The sequence below is a fragment of the Macaca fascicularis genome, chromosome 3 (assembly GCF_037993035.2).
Source record: "Macaca fascicularis isolate 582-1 chromosome 3, T2T-MFA8v1.1".
Classification (NCBI taxonomy): Eukaryota; Metazoa; Chordata; class Mammalia; order Primates; family Cercopithecidae; genus Macaca; species Macaca fascicularis.
The window spans coordinates 175,622,747-175,642,762 of NC_088377.1; the positions used below are offsets into that span (position 1 = coordinate 175,622,747).

The 20,016-nt window shown below is 40.3% G+C and overlaps 1 long non-coding RNA gene across 1 annotated transcript; it reads left to right on the plus strand.

Annotated features, from left to right (window-relative positions):
* Positions 1-7,652: 7,652 nt before the first annotated feature.
* On the plus strand, positions 7,653-19,445 carry LOC135970241 (uncharacterized). Its single transcript, XR_010585843.1, has 2 exons — positions 7,653-16,622; positions 18,660-19,445. It is a non-coding gene; the product is annotated as an uncharacterized lncRNA (long non-coding RNA).
* The last annotated feature ends 571 nt before the right edge of the window (positions 19,446-20,016 follow it).

Here is a 20,016-nt window from a genome sequence, read left to right on the forward strand (position 1 = left end):
AGATTGTGCAGCCTTTGGAGTACTTATACATTAAAAAAAAAATTGTTGTGAACCCACTTGGTTCCAGACCCTACAACAAGCATGTTGGATACACAGATGAGTAAACAGGTTGTTACCAGAAAGGGGTCCTGATCCAGGCCCCAAGAGAGGGTTTTCGGATCTCACACAAGAAAGAATTCAGGGAGAGTCCATAAAGTAAAGTGAAAGCAAGTTTATTAAGAAAGTAAAGGAATAAAAGAATGGCTACTCCATAGGCACAGCAGCCCTGAGGGCTGCTAGTTGACCATTTTTTTGGTTATTTCTTGATTATACGCTAAACAAGGAGTAGACTATTCATGAATTTTCTTGGAAAAGGTGGGCAATTCTGGGAACTGAGGGTTCCTCCCTTTTTTATACCATATAGGGTAACTTCCTGGTGTTGCCATGGCATTTGTAAACTGTCATGGCACTGATAGGAGTGTAGCAGTGAGGATGGCCTGAGGTCACTCACATGGCCATCTTGGTTTTGGTTGGTTTTAGCCAGCTTCTTTACTGCAACCTAGTTTTTATTGTTGTTGTTGTTGTTGTTTGATACTGAGTCTCGCTCTGTCACCAGGCTGAAGTGCAGTGGTGTGATCTCTGCTCACTGCAACCTCTGCCTCCCGGGTTCAAGTGATTCTCCTGCCTCATCCTCCAGAGTATCTGAGACTACAGGCACATGCCACCAGGCCCAGCTAATTTTTGTATTTTTAGTAGAGACGGGGTTTCACCATGTTGGCCAGGATGGTCTCAATCTCCTGGCCTCGTGATCCACCCGCCTCGGCCTCCCAAAGTGCAGGGATTATAGGCATGACCCACCACACCCAGCCTACTGCAACCTCTTTTATCAGCAAGTTCTTTATGACTTGTATCATGTGCTGACCTCCTATCTCATCCTGTGACTTAGAATGCCTTAACCGTCTGGGAATGCAGCCCCCTAGGTCTCAGCCTCATTTTACCCAGCTCATATTCAAGATGAAGTTGCTCTGGCAAAGGCCTCTGACAAGGTCATGCAAATGGATGACATTACATATAAAGTCACAGTTACCACACAGTTGATAACAGCCAGTGTTACTGAGGGGGCAGTAAGTAAGCACTCTCATAGACTTTGGAAGCAACTGGAAAAGGGTGGAATCTTTCTGGAATACAATTTGACAGTGTGTATCAAAAAGTTTAGAAATTTACATATCTGTGACTCAGCAATTTTCCTTCTAGATATATAAATTTGCTAGTCATAAGCACAAGATTTGCTATTCGCCAAGAGGACAAGGGAGGGTATGACCAGCTAGTGTACTAAGCAGACACCTAGGAGCCCCATTCAATGATGCACCAGCAGGACACCCTAAGAGAGGTTATATGGGCCCCATCTAGATGCAGCTGCAGAAATGTAAGGGTCTATCTCTGGTCCCTTGCTCATGTCTAAGGCAGACTCTCACAGAAGGGCAACTGGCTCCCTGTTCTCATTATTTGTCTCTGCAAAACAAACTAATCCAAGACTTAGTCACCTGATGGTACTAAGCTCATACCTGGGCCAGTTTGGAACATCCAAGATGGCTTCATTCACAAGCCTGACACCTTGGTGGGAACAGCTCTCAGGCTGTAGTCTCAGAGCCTATCCATGTGATCTCTTCAGCAGGGTAGTTGAACTTCGTGACTCAAGGCTCTTAAAAAAACCAAAACAGATGTGACCAGTCCTTTTAAATGCTAGTCCTAAAATGAGCATAGCATCACTTTGACCATACTCTAAAGGTCAAAATGTAATAGGCCAGTCATAGATCCAACCTCTCAACATGAGGAATATCAATGAATTTGCAGCCATCTGTAATCTGCCACACTGTCTGGTTCAGGATTTTCAAGGGGGCAAGGTCTGACGCATACATCCAAGTTGTTCTCCTTCTGCTTCTCTTACTGTGTGGGCCAATTTCTCTCTAGAAGTGTCTTGCAAAGTCAAAATCTCTCCACTTCCTTCTTCATAGGAAATGAGGCTTATTATAGCAAACAAAAAGGATCCCTTATGCTATCACTCTAATACCAAGGCTGTCTGGCTCCAGTGAGATGCTAAGCTGGCTCTCCCGAGAAGGCCATTTGCTGTGAAAGAGATATAATCAGCCTGGAAACATGACTCATCCAAGGGTGTGGAGTTTCTACTGATCAGTTATCACACCGGTCACTGGCAATAACTGGCCATTCTGAAGGCAGCTCCTGCTAAGCCAGACGTGCAGACCTTGGTTATAATTCGGAATATTCTTGTGAAAGTCATTGAGACTTCCTTATTTCCCAATAGTGAAGAGACATAGCTCTTGCCAGTGTTACAGACAGTTTAAAATCTCTTAGGGCATCACGCAGTACACAAAAAGTGCCTGAGGGGTGGCCAAAAGTGAGAAGATAGCTACAAATTGGTGAGGCACCATCAAGGCAAGGAGAAGAGCGACTAGTGGCACTGGGAAACCTCGCTGAGAAAGCTGATCGGAGAGAAGGTCCCAAGAGGCTGGAAGATCCTCTCATCTCAGGCTGACATTAGGACTCCCCTTGGATTATCTTTGTATCAGTAGGGCCTCAGGAAGGTTTCTCTGAATGTGGATACCTTTCTACCTTGCAAGGCTGGCAGGTGGTTACAAAGGGCACAGGCTTTCCAAGTGCTCAAAGAGAGGACAGGTGGTTCATGCCTGTAATCCCAGCACTTTGGGAGGCCAAGGCGGGCAGATCACGAGGTCAGGAGATCGAGATCATCCTGGCTAACACAGTGAAACCCCATCTCTAATAAAACTACAAAAAACTAGCCAGGCGTGGCGGCGGGCACCTGTAGTCCCAGCTACGCAGAAGGCTGAGGCAGGAGAATGGCGTGAACCCGGGAGGCAGAGCTTGCAGTGAACCGAGATCGCGCCACTGCACTCTAGCCTGGGTGACAGGGCGAGACTCTGTCTCAATTAAAAAAAAAGAGGGAAAGGACAGAAACTTCTGGAAAAGCATTTGGTGCAGCTGTAAAAAATTAAAAAAAAATAAAAAATAAAAATAAAAATTCACCAAAAGGACAGTCTTCCCATCCCCTTAATTCCATTGCTAAGCCTCTGTTAAAAGAAAAACTTCAGCCAAATTAAATTTAAAGGAGTTTAATTGAGCAATGAATGATTCACGAATTGTGCAGCCTTCAGAATCACAGCAGATTCAGAGAGACTACAGTGATGCCTGGTGGTCAGAACAAATTTATAGACAAAGAAAGGGAAGTGACATACAGAAATCGGAAGTAAGGCATAAAAACAGCTGGGTTGGTTACAGCTGGGCATTTGCCTTTTTTGAACACATTTTGAACACTCAGCAGTATATGAGTGGTTGAAGTATGGCTGCTGGGACTGGCCAAGACTCAGCTATTGTTACAGGTGCATACTCCTAAATGAGATTTTTAATCTTGTCTACCTATCCAGTTAGGTTACAGTTCATCCACAAGGACTCAAATATAGAAGTATGGAGTCCTTCTCAGACCATGTTTAGTTTGCTTTAATACCTCATAACTGTTCATTGCAGCTCTAGGTCAGGTTGAGAGGTTGGAAACTTCCAGAATGGTGAAGTAATAACCTTCCCAAAATCCACTCCTAAGAATACCTGGCCAAAATAATAATAATAATAATAATAATAATAAACTTTTTAAAAACTCTGCAATTAACCAAAGGCTTGCAAAAAATCCAAGGAACATTTATGCAAGAAAAACTGCTGAATCTTGGTAAGAATAGCAAAATGTTGTAACATGATAACTTGCACTATTCCTGTACTCCTCACTCCCACTCTGCAGAAACCTTGAAAACAGCAGCTCTGCAATTATGGAAGCTATGAATATGAGCAGCCTTACTGCCACCGGAGGTATAACCTGGGTTTAGAGCTCCCCCAAAAGCACATCTCCTTAGATTTGTCACTATGTTACCTGTCTTTCAGCTCCCTGGAAAAGCTCCATTCACAGGATGTTATTGCAATTATTTGATCTGATTCACAACTCATTGCTTGGGATCTGGGGAGTAGAACTTATCCCTAGGGTGTTTGTCAAAAACAACCAATAGCAATGATTTAACATGTGGCTGCCTGAGGCTGCAATACCAGTTGGGGCAAATGGGAGCCTGGCAAAACATTTAAAAGGAAGATCTTGGGAAGGGGATATTCACAGGGGGCTTTGAAAAGCTCCAGCATATCACAGGGGATCTGGAAGGCCATACACATGGCAGAGCTGTGTGTGCTCAGGAAAGACCTAAGTGGAACCTAACTTCTCACCTCTGGCTGACCTTGCAAGCAGGAAGTCATACCAGAGCATTGAAAGTGTGTGCCAACACATAGCTAACAGTACCCCTTGGCTAAGGTTAGAGACTTATTAGTTCAAAGAACTTAAGAAAACCTCTGTTCAATTATTAGCTGACCACTAAGTTAACTGAGTAGGACTTCAATCATAATAGGAAATACTTATTTACAGAATTTGTCCAGGAAAGTTACTAAACAAACAGTAAAAACAACAAAACAGCAACAACAAACCCTGGATACAGAGGGTACAGGTTCAGCATCCATAATATAAAAATCTGAAATTTGAAATGTTCCAAAATTTGAAAGTTGAGCACTGACATGATGCCATGAGTGGAAAATTCCACAGCTGACCTCATATGACAGGTCTCAGTCAGAACTTTGTTTCATGCACGAAATTATTAAAAGTATTATAAACAATTACTTTCAGGCTCTGTGCATAAAGTATGTAGGGGAGCAAACATAATTTCTTTTCCTTTCTTTTTTAAGTTCTTAATTAAGACACCCTCCTGAAAACAAAAGGAAGATTAACAGAAGAAAAACAAGTAGAAGTTTAGTAATGCATGCTGTACCCATTGCAGGGAAAGCCCTCAGTTCAAAAGTATTTCCCTCTCAAGGCAGTGGTACTGGGGCCTTGCTTAAATAGTATTGTTAACAAGAGAGGGGTCCTGATCCAGACCCCAAGAGAGGATTGTTGGATCTTGGGCAAGAGAAAGTTCAGGGCGAGTCCACAGTACAAAGCAAAAGCAAGTTTATTAAGAAAGTAGAGGAATAAAAGAATGGCTACTCCATAGACAACGCAGCCACAAGGACTGCTAGTTACCCATTTTTATGGTTATTTATTGATGATATGCTAAACAAGGGGTAGATTATTCATGCCTCCCCTTTTTAGACCATATAGGGGAACTTCCTGTTGTTGCCATGGCACTTGTAAACTGTTATGACACTGGTGGGAGTGTAGCAGTGAAGACAACCAGAAGTCACTCTTCATGGCCATCTTGGTTTTGGTGGATTTTAGCCGGATTCCTTACTGCAAACTGTTTTATCAACAAGGTCTTTATGACTTGTATCTTATTCTGACCTCCTATTTCATCCCGTGACTTAGAATGCCTTAACCATCTGGAAATGCATCCCAGTAGGTCTCAGCCTCATTTTGCCCAGCCCCTATCCAAGATTGATTTGGTCTGTTTCAAATGCCTCTGACATTTCCCCCCACCCCTTCTTTTAAAAGACAACCCTAATTTCAAGGTTTGCAGAGGAATGAAGATCTATCTTCTGTAACTTCTTCAGGCAGAATAGGGGCAATGATGTTCCTGCCTAACTATTAGAGTCTCTTGTATTTGGGGTAGAGAACAGCTCAGTCAGAAAGCATTGGTATGATGAGGGCCATTCATAACTTTTGAGTTCCAACAAAAGGTGATATCTGGAATATTAATAAGTGTTCAATTTAAGAAAACATTGAGTAACCTCATCCTCATTCCTACACAAAGAGTACAACAGCAATATATTACACAAAAGTAAGGCAAAATAAGTAAAATTATCCCAAGTAAACTAAATTAGAAGGCTTTCCATGAACTGGGCAGCTGTTGGAACCAAGCTGATATGGGGTTGCTAGATGATTTCAATATGTGCCTAGAATTAGAATATTGATCCAGATTTTTACATTACCCATGCCTCTTGTTTCTTCTGAGCAGCAGCCAGAGATCATTGGTTGGTTCACAGGAATAAGCAGGATCAGTCTTAATTGCAGGAAATAAACTGATAAACAACTAATGAGACTAGAATTTAATAACAAGTGTACCATAGTTCTTGAAACATAATTTTTCTCTCTGCAGTTTCCCATTTTTATTAAGATAAATCATGGTAAGACTGATTTGTTTTATTTTACTTGGCCTGATTATTTGTATAAAGTGCAGCAAGAATAATTATTTTTCACATAAGCTGTCTTTAAATTGCCATTGATGGAACTCTGTTCCATAAAAGGAATCTTAGATAAGACTTTTTTAGAGCTGAGCCCTGCCATGGGTTTGTACCCTCAAATACCTGTAAGTTGAATAAATTCCTCTCCTCTTGAGGTTTCAAGATAACTTAGCTCTCCAGGCCTGATAGAAAGTGACATTCTTTACTTACGACATGTCAGGAACCCTGTACAGGGACTGTGTAGACAAGTTATGAAGCCAGTTTTCCCAAGGGACTTTTATTGGCCCTGTAAGTCAAATTTAATTCCTTAAAGGAAAACACACCATTCCAGTCAAAGCCTTGGTAAAATAACTAGTTTTTCCAATTGTGTCCTGTTACAAAAGAAAACAGATTCTTATTGCAAATAACTTATGCAAATAACTATATTGCCATAAATTAAGATTATTCACATGTAGTTTCCAAATTCTGGAGAAACAAGGTAGAGAGAAACAAATATGCTCCAAATTGGGTTCATAGGAGTATACTTTACCTAATTGATAAAAGCCGTAAATAGCTTAAAATTTGTTTTCTTGACTTTGAAAAACAAAACAAGGCATCAGCAACGTTTTAAGCAAAAAGTTAAAAAGATTACTTTAGACTTCTTTTAGTTTACTCCATGCAGTTAATTTCTCTTCTGTTTGATATTCATGAACATTTCAGTTCTCCATGAGAGTTCTGAAAGTTGTTTCTTCTATTCTAATGTCACAATTTCCAAAGTTATCAGAAACCTGCATTTAAGAACACCTGTTAGAGTTGTATAGCTGACTATAAACCACCTTTTGAAGAGGATTAAAACAAGACAACAATTGTTTGTGGATGACAAAGTGTTTTGGGACAACAACAGCCAAAAACATGATTGAAAAAGAAGTTTGGTTACCTCTGTGGCATACAATGATTTTATGTAACAATTATAATTATTAATAACCTACAATAAGTTTTATTATATTTGTCAGTGCTTCTTGTATGATTTTACTATACCAAGCAAGGCAAATTTTACCTTTGCATTAGTGTACTGTTAAACCCAATTCTTAATAAAACCTTATACATAAATCTGTCCAATCTTAATCCATTTGACCATAAGATAAGATTTTCATAAATCTTGTATAACCCTTTACAAATTTTTATTAAGAGCAGATTATAAGCAGATTTTTGCTTTAAGAAAAACTTGTTGTTCTTTTATTCCACTGTTCAATTTATGGAAAAACTGAATGATACCCCTTTAACTTCAGCCAATATGTTCACACACAGAATCTCTTTTACAACTAATTTTTCACAAACCTTCCACAACTTGCTTAAATCTTCAGCTTTACCTTATCTAACTTAAAACAATCCTTTAACACTTTAGGCATAAAAAATCCACATTCCTATGACTTCTTATAATCTTTTACCAAAAACACATTTCACTTTCTTTACACACCTTGCACATAAAACTGTTTTTTAGTCTCAAATACATGTTACACTGTTAACTCTTAGCAACTCTTACTTCTGGTGAAAAGCCTGGTTAGTAAGCCATTTTAATTATGTACTAGTGTGGAGCCTAGGACCCAGACAGAAGTGCAGATAAGTCCTTACTCTTTTCAACATCTAACTTCACATGTCCCAAGCCTTACCTAGCTGTAAAGCAGGCAAGTTGTACAGTTAAGCATCACAGTAGTATTCTATGAAGCATTTAGGAGGCCTAATCACCTTTAAATTTTACATTTCTTGCATAAATTCCCTGTTATGGGAATTTCGTGACCTACACAGACTATCTACGACATACTTTGACTTTGTGACTTATCCTAAACATCCCTTTTTTTAAACAACCAGTTATTTCAGTTTAGGACAAGAATTTACCATATAAGATCCTTTCTTAAATGAAGTCTCTTTTCTTTATAAACTTCTTTGCATAGCTATGGGGTATGGCTAATTCCACATGTCTCCAGGCCTTATCTAGAATCTAGTGCTTCAAAGTAGGTAGACTGAACAATTTTTAAAAGTCAAAGAAGCAGTTTATGACCTTAAAGCATTTAGTAAACTTAATATCTGACGTGCATAATTTAGACCAGATGTTTACATTTTGGAGGATATTTTTATTTTACCAATAATTTAAAAAACCATCTCTATTTTCCAAAGAGTATTAAAGTCACATGAAGTAAAAGGCATTACACTTTCTACTTTTTTGACAAAATATTTGATTTAAGCACTTATTTTTAAGCCAATTAATCAAAGCTCTTTCATATATAATCACACACACAACACATATAAATACACAGACAGACAGAAGATAAAGGACTCATTCTCTAAGCCAGGAATTGGACCCTGAACCCAGGCCACCATTGTGAAAGGAGAAAGCACAGCCACATGGTTACAAGGTCAAGCTCCCAAGGACATACTAGACAAGAAGGAAACCTCATCCAGTTTTTTTCAGGGACCTGCAGCAAAGTTTGTAGCTGACCAGTTTGTTGGGCCATTTTGAAAAGCCCTATCCTAAGGTACCCCTCTTTATGACAGAACTATCCTAAGGTACCCCTCTTTATGACAGAACAATACAGAAAAACACACAAAGCGCACCAGATTCACTACAGCTTAACACTAGTCTCTCAAATCCTTTTTCCATTAATCATAACTTTACAGAGGAGATAAATGTGATTTTTACCATTAATTCAACTGGTTAGCATAGAAAGAGAGAGAGAAAGAGAAAGAAAGCATTGCCTGAGGCAGGGTGGGGAAGGCGAAGAGCTCGGGGAGACCAGAGAAAGATCCACCCATTGCTCAAATGTTCAGGCAGCTGCTTGTTGGTCATGAAGGGATCTTTTCCAGCAGTTTCATCAGCTCTTAGGTTTTCCCTTTTAGGGAGGAAGACACTCCCCATGTCCCATGATCCTGTACATGCCTAATCCTGTCACCCACAGCCATCAGCAATGAGTGCAAGGTAGATTAATCCAAAGAGAACAGCAGTTAGCATCCCATAGTGCCAAACCCATCCTTAGCCAAAAGAGACTTTACCAAGAGGGGCCTCTAACCCACTTTGTCTTAGGAGAGACTCTAACTCCCCAAAGTTGAGCCTCTAACCCAATCCCATTCTTTACCCAGGTATATGCACCCCACTTACCCAAAGTCAGCCAAAATTGGTGCGAGCAGATGATTTTTAGTTGGGATTAGGGGTCTCTTCAGTATCATCCCTTCATGGTTGCCAGAAAGATGTTACAGGAAAGTGGTCCTGATGCAGACCTCAAGAGGGGGTTCCTGGATCTTGGGCAAGAAAAAATTCAGGGCGAGTCCACAGTGCAAAGCAAAAACAAGTTTGTTAAGAAAGTAGAGGAATAAAGGAATGGCTACTCCATAGATGGAGCAGCCACAAGGGCTGCTGGTTATCTATTTTTATGGTTATTTCTTGATGATATGTTAAACAAGGCTTGATTATTCATGCCTCCCCTTTTTAGACCATATAGGGGAACTTCCTGTCATTGCCATGGAATTTGTAAACTGTCATGGCACTGTTGAGAGTGTAGCAGTAAGAATGACCAAAGGTCACTCTTCATGGCTGTCTTGGTTTTAGTAGGTTTTAGTCGGCTTCTTTACTGCAACCTATTTTATCAACAAGGTCTTTATGACCTGTATCTTGTGCTGAACTTCTGTTTCATCTTGTGACTTAGAATGACTTAATCATCTAGGAATGCAGCCCAGTAGGTCCCAGCCTCATTTTACCCAGCCCTTATTCAAGATGGAGTTGCTCAGGTTCAATGCCTCTGACAGTATTTTCACAAAGACCCATAAATCTTATATAGTAACAAGACAAAGAAGGCTTCCAAAAGGCAGGAAAATGTGGAAAGGTAAATTTATGAGAAGAGTAAAGTCTGCTCTAGATGATCTAGCAGCACTGTTTCCGACTTCTGTTTCTCAGTTTATAAGCAAGCATTATAAAGGGGCCCATCTTTAGGTGGGAAAGGCAGAGAGCAGGGTCAGAGTGTGCCCCTGTGTTTAAACCTTTTATAAGACTTAACTAAAATCCCCAGTACTTTAGAGAGGAATATTTTTGTTTCCTTCAGCTGTATATGAAACACAAATGAATTTAATATTTAGACTTGGGTCCCATCCCCAATATATCTCATTGTATATATGCAAATAATCCAAAATAAATCCAAAATCCAAAACACCTTTGTTCTTAAGCATTTTGAATAAGGGTTATGTGACTTGGTCTGATTTCCAGAGTTACTACATTACATTATTTTAAATGTCCAGTTTTGAATTACTAGGTAAGGGGTTTCTTTTTGGGTTGATGAAAGTGTGCTGGAATTAGTGGTGATGCTTCCAGAACCTTGTGAATGTGCTAAAATCCACTGAATTATATGAACATTTTAAAAGGGTCAATATTATAAGACATATTTCAATTAAAAAATTTTAAAGAAAAAAAGTCCAGTTTTTAACAAAAAAACTTATGAGATGCACAGAGAAATCAGAAAAAGACGTACACAGGAAAAGATGAGTCAATAGAAATTGAGGAAATCCAGATACTGGACTCATTATACAGATACTTTTAATCATCCAATATGAATATTTTCAAAGAATTAAAGGAAATCATGTCTAAAGAGTTAAAGGACTGCATAATAATAGTATCTACTCAGCAAAAACCTTATAAGCCAGAAGAGACTTGGGGCCTATTTTCAGCATTCTCAAAGAAAAGAAATTCCAAACAAGAATTTCATATCCCACCAAACTAATCTTCATAAGCAAAGGAGAAATAAAATCTTTTCCAGACACAAAAATGCTAAGGGACTTCTTTACCACTATACTAGCCTTACAAGAGATCCTGAAGGGAGTTATATACATTGAAACCACCTGGCCAACATGGTGAAACCCCATCTCTACTAAAAATACAAATATTAGCCAGGTGTAGTGGTACACGCCTGTAATCCCAGCTACTTGGGAGGCTGAAGCAGGAGAATTGCTTGAACCCAGGAGGTGGACGTTACAGTGAGTCAACATTGCACCACTGCACTCCGGCCTGGGTGACAGAGTGAGACTCCATCTCAAAAAATAAAAAAAAATAAAATAAATAAAATAAACCAAAGAACGATACCTACTGCCAGAAATACATACTTAAGTACATAGACTACAGACCCAATGGAGCAAAAACACAATAGAAATTACAAAGCAAAAAGCTAACAACTTCACTATAGGATCAAAACCTCACACATAAATATTAGCCTTGAATGTAAAAGGCATAGAGTCGCAAGTTGGATTAAAAAAACAAGACCCTTCCTTCCATGTGCTGTGTTTAAGAGACCCATCTCACACATAATGGTGCCCAACGGCTCAAAGTAAAGGATTGAGGAAAGATCTGCCATGCAAATGGAAAACAAAACAAAACAAAACAAAAAGCAGGGGGTCACTCTTCTTATAACAGATAAAACAGAGTTAAAACCAACAACAGGAATAAAGGACAAAGAAGGGCATTACATAATGATAATCCAATTCAACAAGAAGAGTTCATTATTCTAAATATATATGCACCCAACATTGAAGCACCCAGATTATTGAAACAAGTATTTCTAGATCTACAAAAAGATTTTAGACTGCCACACAATAATAGCGGGGGGCTTCAACAACCCACTAACAGTATTAGACAGGTCATCGAGGCAAAAAACTAACACAGAAATCCTGGACTTAAACTCAACACGTCACCAATTGGACCTATTAGATATATGCAGAATACTCTACTCATCAACCACAGAATATACATTTTTCTCATCTATATATGGAACATACTCCAAGATTGATCAGATGCTCATTCATAAAGCAAGTATCAATAAATTTTTAAAACTCGAAATTATACCAACCATACTCTCAGACTACAGTGGAATAAAAATAGAAATCAATACCAAGAAGACTCTTCAAAACCACATAATTACATGGAAATTTAATGACTTGCTCCTGAATGACTTTTGGGTAAACAACAAAATCAAGACAGAAATAAAATTATTTGAAATAAATGAAAACAGAGATGTGACATATCAAAATCTCTGGCATGCAGCAAAAGCAGTGTTAAGAGGAAAGTTTATAACACTGAATGTCTACCTCAAAAAGTTATAAAGATCTCAAATTAGCAATCTAACATCACACCCAGAGGAACTAGAAAAATAAGAGCAAATGAACCTCAGATCTAGCAGAAGAAAAGAAATAACTAAAATCAAAGCATAACTGAAAAAAATTGAGTCCCAAAAATCCATACAAAGAATCAACAAAACCAAAAGTTGATTATTTGAAAGGATGAACAAGATTAATAATCTGCTAGCTAGGTTAACAGAAAAGATCCAAATAAGCACAATCAGAAATGACAAAGATGACATTATAACTGATTCCACAGAGATACAAAAGATCCTAAGAGACTATTATGAACACCTCTACACACACAGACTAGAAAATCTGAAGGAAATGGATAAATTCCTGGAAACACACAATCTCCTAAAACTGAATCAGGAAGAAATTGAAATACTGAGCAGACCCATATCGAGTTCTGAAATTGAATCAGCAATTTAAAAACTACCAACCAAAAAATGTCCCAGACTGGGTGGATTCATAGGCAAATTCTACCAGACATACAAACAAGAGCTGGTACCAATTCTGCTGACACTGTTTTAAAAAATCAGGGAGGAGAGACTCCTCCCTAACTCATTCTGTGAAGCCAGCATCAGTTTTGATAACAAAACCTGGCAAAGACACAACATAAAAGGAAAACTACAGGCCAAGATCCTTGATGAATATAGATGCAAAAATCCTCAAATGCCAATCATTAAATGCAAATCAATAAATGTGATTCACCACATAGACAGAATTAAAAACAAAAACCATATGATCATCTCAATAAATACAGAAAAAACTTTCAATAAAATCCAACATCCATTCATAATAAAAATCCTCAACAAACTAGGCATCAAAGGAACATATCTATGACAAACCTACAGCAAACATCATACTGAATGGGCAAAAGCTAAAACCATTTCTCTTGAGAAGGGGAACAAGACAAGGATACCTACTCTCACTACTCCTGTTCAAGATAGTACTAGAAGTCCAAGCCACAGCAATCAAGCAAGAGAAAGAAATAAAAGGCATCCAAATAGGAAAAGTTAAACTATCTCTCTTCGTGGATGATAGGATTCTATACCTTGAAAACCCTAAACACTCCACCGAAAGGCTCCTGGAACTAATACATGACTTCAGCAAAGTTTCAGGCTACAAAATCAGTGTACAAAATCAAATACGTAATTTCTACACACCAACAATAATATTCAAGCTGAGAGCCAAATCAGAACACAATTCCATTTATAATAGCCACACCAAAAACAAAACACCAACAAAAAAATCCTAGGAATACATATAACCGAGAAGATGAAAGATCTCTACAAGGAGGACTACAAAACACTGCAAAAAAGAAATCATAGATGGCACAAACAAATCGGTAAATACTCCATGCTCATAGATTAGAAGAATCTATGTTATTTAAATGGCCATACTTTCCAAAGCAATCTACAGACTCAGTGCTATTCCTATCAAACTGCCAACTTCATTTTTCACAGATTTAGAAAAAACTATTCTAAAATTCGTATGGAACCATAAAAGAGCCCAAGTAGCCAAAACAATCCAAAGCAAAAAGAACAAAGCCAGAAGCATCACATTACCCAACTTCAAATCATACTATAAGGCTACGGTCATGAAAACTACATGATACTGGCTCAAAACCAAACACATACACCAATGAAACAGAATAGAGAACCCAGAAATAAAGCTACACACCTGCGGCCATCTAATCTTCTACAAAGTTGGCAAAAATAAGCAATGGGGAAAAGACTTTCTATTCAATAAATCTTGCTGGGATAACTTGATAGCCATATGTAGAGAAATGAAACTGGACCCCCATATTTCACCTTATAAAAAAATAACCCAAGAGGCATTAAAGTAAATGTAAGACCCCAAACTTTAAGAATCTTAGAAGAAAACCTAGGAAACACCATTTTGGACATGGACTCTGGGAAATAATGTATGACTAAGTCTTCAAAAGCAATTCCAATAAAAACAAAAAGTGACAAGTGTGACCTAATTAAAGAGTTTCTTCATAGAAAAAGAAACTATCAACAGAGTGAACAGACAACCCACAGAATGAGAGAAAATATTTGCAAACTATGCATCCAACAAAGGTCTAATTTCCAGAATTTATAAGGAACTTAAATAATTGAACGAACAAACAAAAAACATTGAAAAGTGGGCAAAAGACATGAACAGACACTTCTCAAAAGGAGACATACAAACAATATATGAAAAAATGTTCAACATCACTAATCATCAGAGAGGTGCAAATCAAAAGCACAATGAGTTTTAATAAAAGGAAGAACTTTACCTAGGAAGACTAGCCCACAATAGAATAAGTCACATTTTAAAGTGGTGTGCTGCTTTTCACTTAAATACTTCAATCCAAGATAGAGGGCCATTTATCACAATGTTGAATGTGATTTTCTTCTCTACTGGGTAGGGGATTTTTTAGAAGACCTCTTGTATTAGTCAGGATTCTCTAAAGGGACAGAACTAATAGGATATAGGTGTATATATGAAGGGGAATTTATTAAGGTGTATTGACTCATACAATCACAAGGTGTAAGTCCCACAATAGGCCATTTGCAAGCTGAGCAGGGAAGGGAGTCCATCCCAAAACCTCAGATGTCAGGAAGCCGACAGTGCAGCCTTCAGACCATGGCCAAAGGCCCAAGAACCCCTGACAAACCACTGGTGTAAGTCCAAGAGTCCAAAAACTGAAGAATTTGGAGTCTAATGTTCATGGGAAGGAAGTATTCAGCACGGGAGAAAGATGTAGGCTGGAAGACTCAGCAAATCAAGTCCTCCCACATCCTTCTGCCTGCTTTATTCTAGCCTCCCTGGCAGCTGATTAGATGGTGCCCACCCAGACTGAGGGTGGGTCTGCCTCTCCCATCCACTGACTCAAATGTTAATCTCCTTTTGTAACACCCTCACAGACACAACCAGGAACAATACCTTGCATCCTTCAATCCAGTCAAGTTGACACTCAATCTTAACCATCACAACTCTGTTTTCAAGTTGACTTATAACTTGACATCCACCACCACCACCAATTTTTTTACAGAAAAAATATGAAGTAGTATGGAATTATGATATATACACATTAAAAAGATAAAAATTTTAAAAAACAGAGATCAGAAACCACATGGAAGACTTAGGAGAGTAGCAACAATTAAAATTAAAAATTTGAGCTTATGGAAGTTCAAAGAAGAAAATTCAACTCCCAACCATTGGAGATGTTGATTTAGTACATCTGGAGTGGAACCGGGTAATATATTCTTTTTTTAAGCCTGTTATCTAATTCTGGTTAGAGATCGACTGTCTCAGACTGTCTCTCCCAGCCCTTGGTCATCTCCTCCATGATTTTGTCAGGGGCTAAACGTTACCCAATTTAAGGTAAGCTTAAGAGTATTCCTGTTACAGATAGAAGAAAAAAGTTCATGGGCAGCAGTTCCCAGAAGGTGGGTATGAAATGCCTAGCTCCCTTCCTAATGGAGAAAAGCAAATCTCACCATTCATTATTCACAGGGACTGCTTTGTAGTTCCATAAAGCAAAGTTGTTTTATCCTGCCTAACTTGGGAGGCATTCTCTTTGGTTCACTCTAATGGAAAATGGAAGAGAAAATGGTTTATCGACTATTCTTGCTGAGAGAAGCCTCTAAGTGACCCAAAACAAAAATCAACTAACCAATCCCAAGGCTTCCTACACATTGACTGGAAATCTACCCCCACAAGTTGACGTGGGAGGGAAACACCCAAGTTTCCAGAAAATCCCATTTATCCATAAGACCCTTCTCCTGGTTATTTCAGCCTCCCTAGGGATAGACACTAAGGTGTTATAGCTCTGGTCCATTGCACAAAGAGTTTTCCAGGGCCTGGAAGATGTTCATGGTGGCATCAACTGGCCACCTCAGTCATAAATGGTCCTGGAAATCCGACTTGGATCAGTACTGCCTTCTGATCAAAACTCAGATGATCAGATATCCAAGGTCCCTAATAACTACTGGATTCTCAGATTCCAGTGTGTGAGCATGAGACGATGAAGGCAAATGGGTAGAACCTGGCACACACACATCCCAAGCACTGTCACGAAAGGAGGATTCACACATACCAACATAAAGTCTCAGACTAAAGCCAAGAAATAGCACCTGATGTTCTTTTCAACTAAGACCCCTGCTTAATTCCAAACATATTCTTCAGGCTGGATGTCGGGCAGCTGAAGGGTGATCAGTCTTCTGCTGGAATTAAAGCCTGCTGTGATGTTAATGAAGAACCACCAGTGGGTTTGCTGGAAGGTAATTTAGATCTACATAATTATGACTTAATCCCTCACCCGGTGACATCAGAAAGGTCCTTACCCAAGTGCAAGCTGCATGATTTCATGCCACAAAGAGTACAGCTGTGTGACTCCTGTTCCCTTTTGTGAGTAGTGCTCACATCAGTCATGATAGCTTTATTAAATGGTGTAACCCGACCCAATTCTTGCACACGGAGTACTATCTCCTAATCAAAACTGCAAAATGTGACTGAGCAACCTGTGAAAAGAAAGCTAGGTCTGCATCTTAAATAGCAGATTAACTGCTCTGCGTGGGAAAGTTGCTGGGGTGGAGGGGTGGGGACAGCTGAGAACATCAGTACTTCAGGGGTGGCAGTTGGAGGTAGTGCCTCTCTAGCAGGTGGAAGTGAAGAAATCCTCACAGCTGTCTTCAGAACTCTACCTCTGGTTCTGGGGACAACTGTCATGGCAGGGACACACATTCAGCCAGTTCCCAGGGCCAACGAGAGCTCTTACTGAAGTGTTTATGCTTCTTGTCCTCCATCCTCCAAGGGAGATGAGACATGGGTGTGAGAAAGAGAAGCCCTTTAGAAAATAGCTTGGAGCCACGTCCAACACAGTGCCTGACTCAAATGCAAAGCCAGTGTTTTGTGCCATCACGTATGATAAAGATGTAAGAGTTTCTTAGGCCAGAGGCATTCAAGGAGGGATAGAGTTTATGTCAAGCTTGGGGTAAGGAGGTGGGGAAAGGGTCAAGGTTGTTTCCAGAAGGAGACGGCGTTTGGGCTTCACCTAAAGGATGGTGTTATGAGCTGAACTCTGTCCTGAGCCAAAATGCGTATTTTAAGTCTTAACCCCCAGTACCTCAGAATGTGACCTTATTTGCAATTAGGGTTATTGTAGATGTAATTAGTTAAGATGAGGTCATACTGGAGTAAGGCGAGCCTCTAATCCCATAAGTGGTGTCCTTGTAAAAAGGGTGATGGGACTCAGGACATGCTACCGAAATTGTGGCACTTTGGCATTTGAGAAAACAGCAGAAGCAGGAAGGTCATTTTCACCGTCCCCCTCACCCTTTGTCCCTGAAGCAGGCCATAAAACCTAGGAAGGTCACTCTCTGACCTCCCTCGCTTCTCTCCTGGAGATGCTCATGTGACAGCTGTCCTGTCTTATACCTAGAGGGAAGGAAAGTCATACAGGGACACCAAGAAGGAGCTAGACAAACAGGCCTTCTAGCTCCCCCCAGTGTATTATCATTAGATGGTTCCCTTTGCTCCTCCCATCACACTTCTTTTTTTTTTTTTTGAGATGGAGTTTTGCTCTTGTCGCCCAGGCTGGAGTGCAATGGAGCAATCTCAGCTCACCTCCACCTCCTGGATTCAAGTGATTCTCCTGCCTCAGTCTCCCAAGTAGCTGCGATTACAGGTGCCCGCCACAACACCCGGCTAATTTTTGTATTTTTAGTAGATACAGGGTTTCACCATGTTGGCCAGGCTGGTCTCGAACTTCTGACCTCAGGTGACCCACCCGCTTTGGCCTCCCAAAGTGCTGGGATTACAGGCATGAGCCACTGCACCCAGCCCTCCCATAACACTTCTGCACAGGTTTTCCTGGTTCTTTGGGTCTTTATTTATTTATTTATTTATTGAGACGGAGCCTCACTCTGTCGCCCAGGCTGGAGTGCAGCGGTGCAATCTCTGCTCACTGCAAACTCCGCCTCCCAGGTTCAAGCGATTCTCCTGCCTCAGCCTCCTGAGTAGCTGGGATTACCACGCCCGGCTAATTTTTGTATTTTTAGTAGAGATGGGGTTTCACAATGTTGGTCAGGCTGGTCTCGAGCCCCTGACCTCGTGATCTGCCCGCCTCAGCCTCCCAAAGTGCTGGGATTACAGGCGTGAGCCTCTGTGCCCGGCTGGATTTTTATTTCTAAAGTCTTCCATGTCACATAAAACTTAAATAAACATATGCATTTTTCTTGCTGATATGTCTTTTGTTATAGTGGTCTCAGCCATGAACGTTGTTAATGGGTGAGGAAAATACCTTTTTCTCCCTACAGGGGGAAATTTGGAGACAGACACATACATGGGAAGATGCCGTGTGAAGTCTTGAGTTCTGCTGCCACAAGCCTAGGAACCATTAGAAGCCAGGAGAGAGGCCTTGAACAGCTCCTTCCCCAGCACCTTCCGAGGGAGCAAGGCTCTACCAACATACTGATTTTGAACTCCTCGCCTCCAGAACTGCGAGACAATATATTTCTGTTGTTTTAAGTCACCCAGCTTGTGGCACTTGGTTACAGCAGCCCTGGGAAACGAATACAGGTTTGTAGGACTGTATTTTTAGAAATGGGAAGGAGAACCTCAAGTGGATAGAGGAGCATGAGCTTCCTGGGGTAAGAATATGTTGAGAGCATTCAGCAGTTTGGTTCTACTGGAACCAAGGTCTGTAAAGGAGCATGGGAAGGTTATTGTGGCCAAGTAACAGAGGCTTTGAATGCTGAAAAAGACATCTAAATTTTGGGGCCAGGCACGGTGGCTCATGCCTGTAATCCCAGCACTTTGGAAGACCGAGGTGGGTAGATCACGAGGTCAAGAGATCGAGACCATCCTGGCCAACATGGCGAAACTCCATCTCTACTAAAAATACAAAAATTAGCTGGGCGTGGTGGCGGGCCCCTGTAGTCCCAGCTACTTGGGAGGCTGAGGCAGGAGAACTGCTTGAGCCCAGGAGGTAGAGGTTGTGGTGAGCCAAGATTGTGCCACTGCACTCCAGCCTGGCGACAGAGCAAGACTCTATCTGAAATAAAAAATAAAAATAAAAAAAAAGACATCTACATTTTTATCTAGCGGAGTTTGCTTGTTTTGTGTTAATATTTATTTCTATCTATCTTGGCCTAAAATGATTTGAGGTGGCTGACCTTAGCATGTAGATCATGGCAAAACAGATTGTGGGCCAGAAAGTGACTTGATCAGCACCTGCACAGGAAGATAATCTCGGATGCAACTCCTTGGAGAAACAGAGCCAAGCAGCAGCCTAGGTGAGAAGCTGTGGCCATCATCTGAAAACTACGCAAAGCAGGTCTGAACTAGGAAAAGGGCAGCAGGTCAGAGAAGAGGGGATAAAGACAAGAGGTGAAATGATAGGTTGACCTGGCAAATGCTTGCATGTGGGAGGAAGGGAGAGAGAGGAATTGAATGGAACGTGGTTTCAACATTTGAGCCTGGTGACTGTGAGGACAGTGGTGCCATTTGCAGATTTAGGAGGAAGCATCACGTGGGGGAGGTGGAGGAGTTTGTTTTGCACACATTGACTATGAGGTGGTGGAGGGGTCCAGCAGGCAGTTGGACTTAGGAGAAAATGCACCATTTTTCATCCAAACAAGAGAATTGAGGTTTTGAAGGCAGCTAAAAAATAAT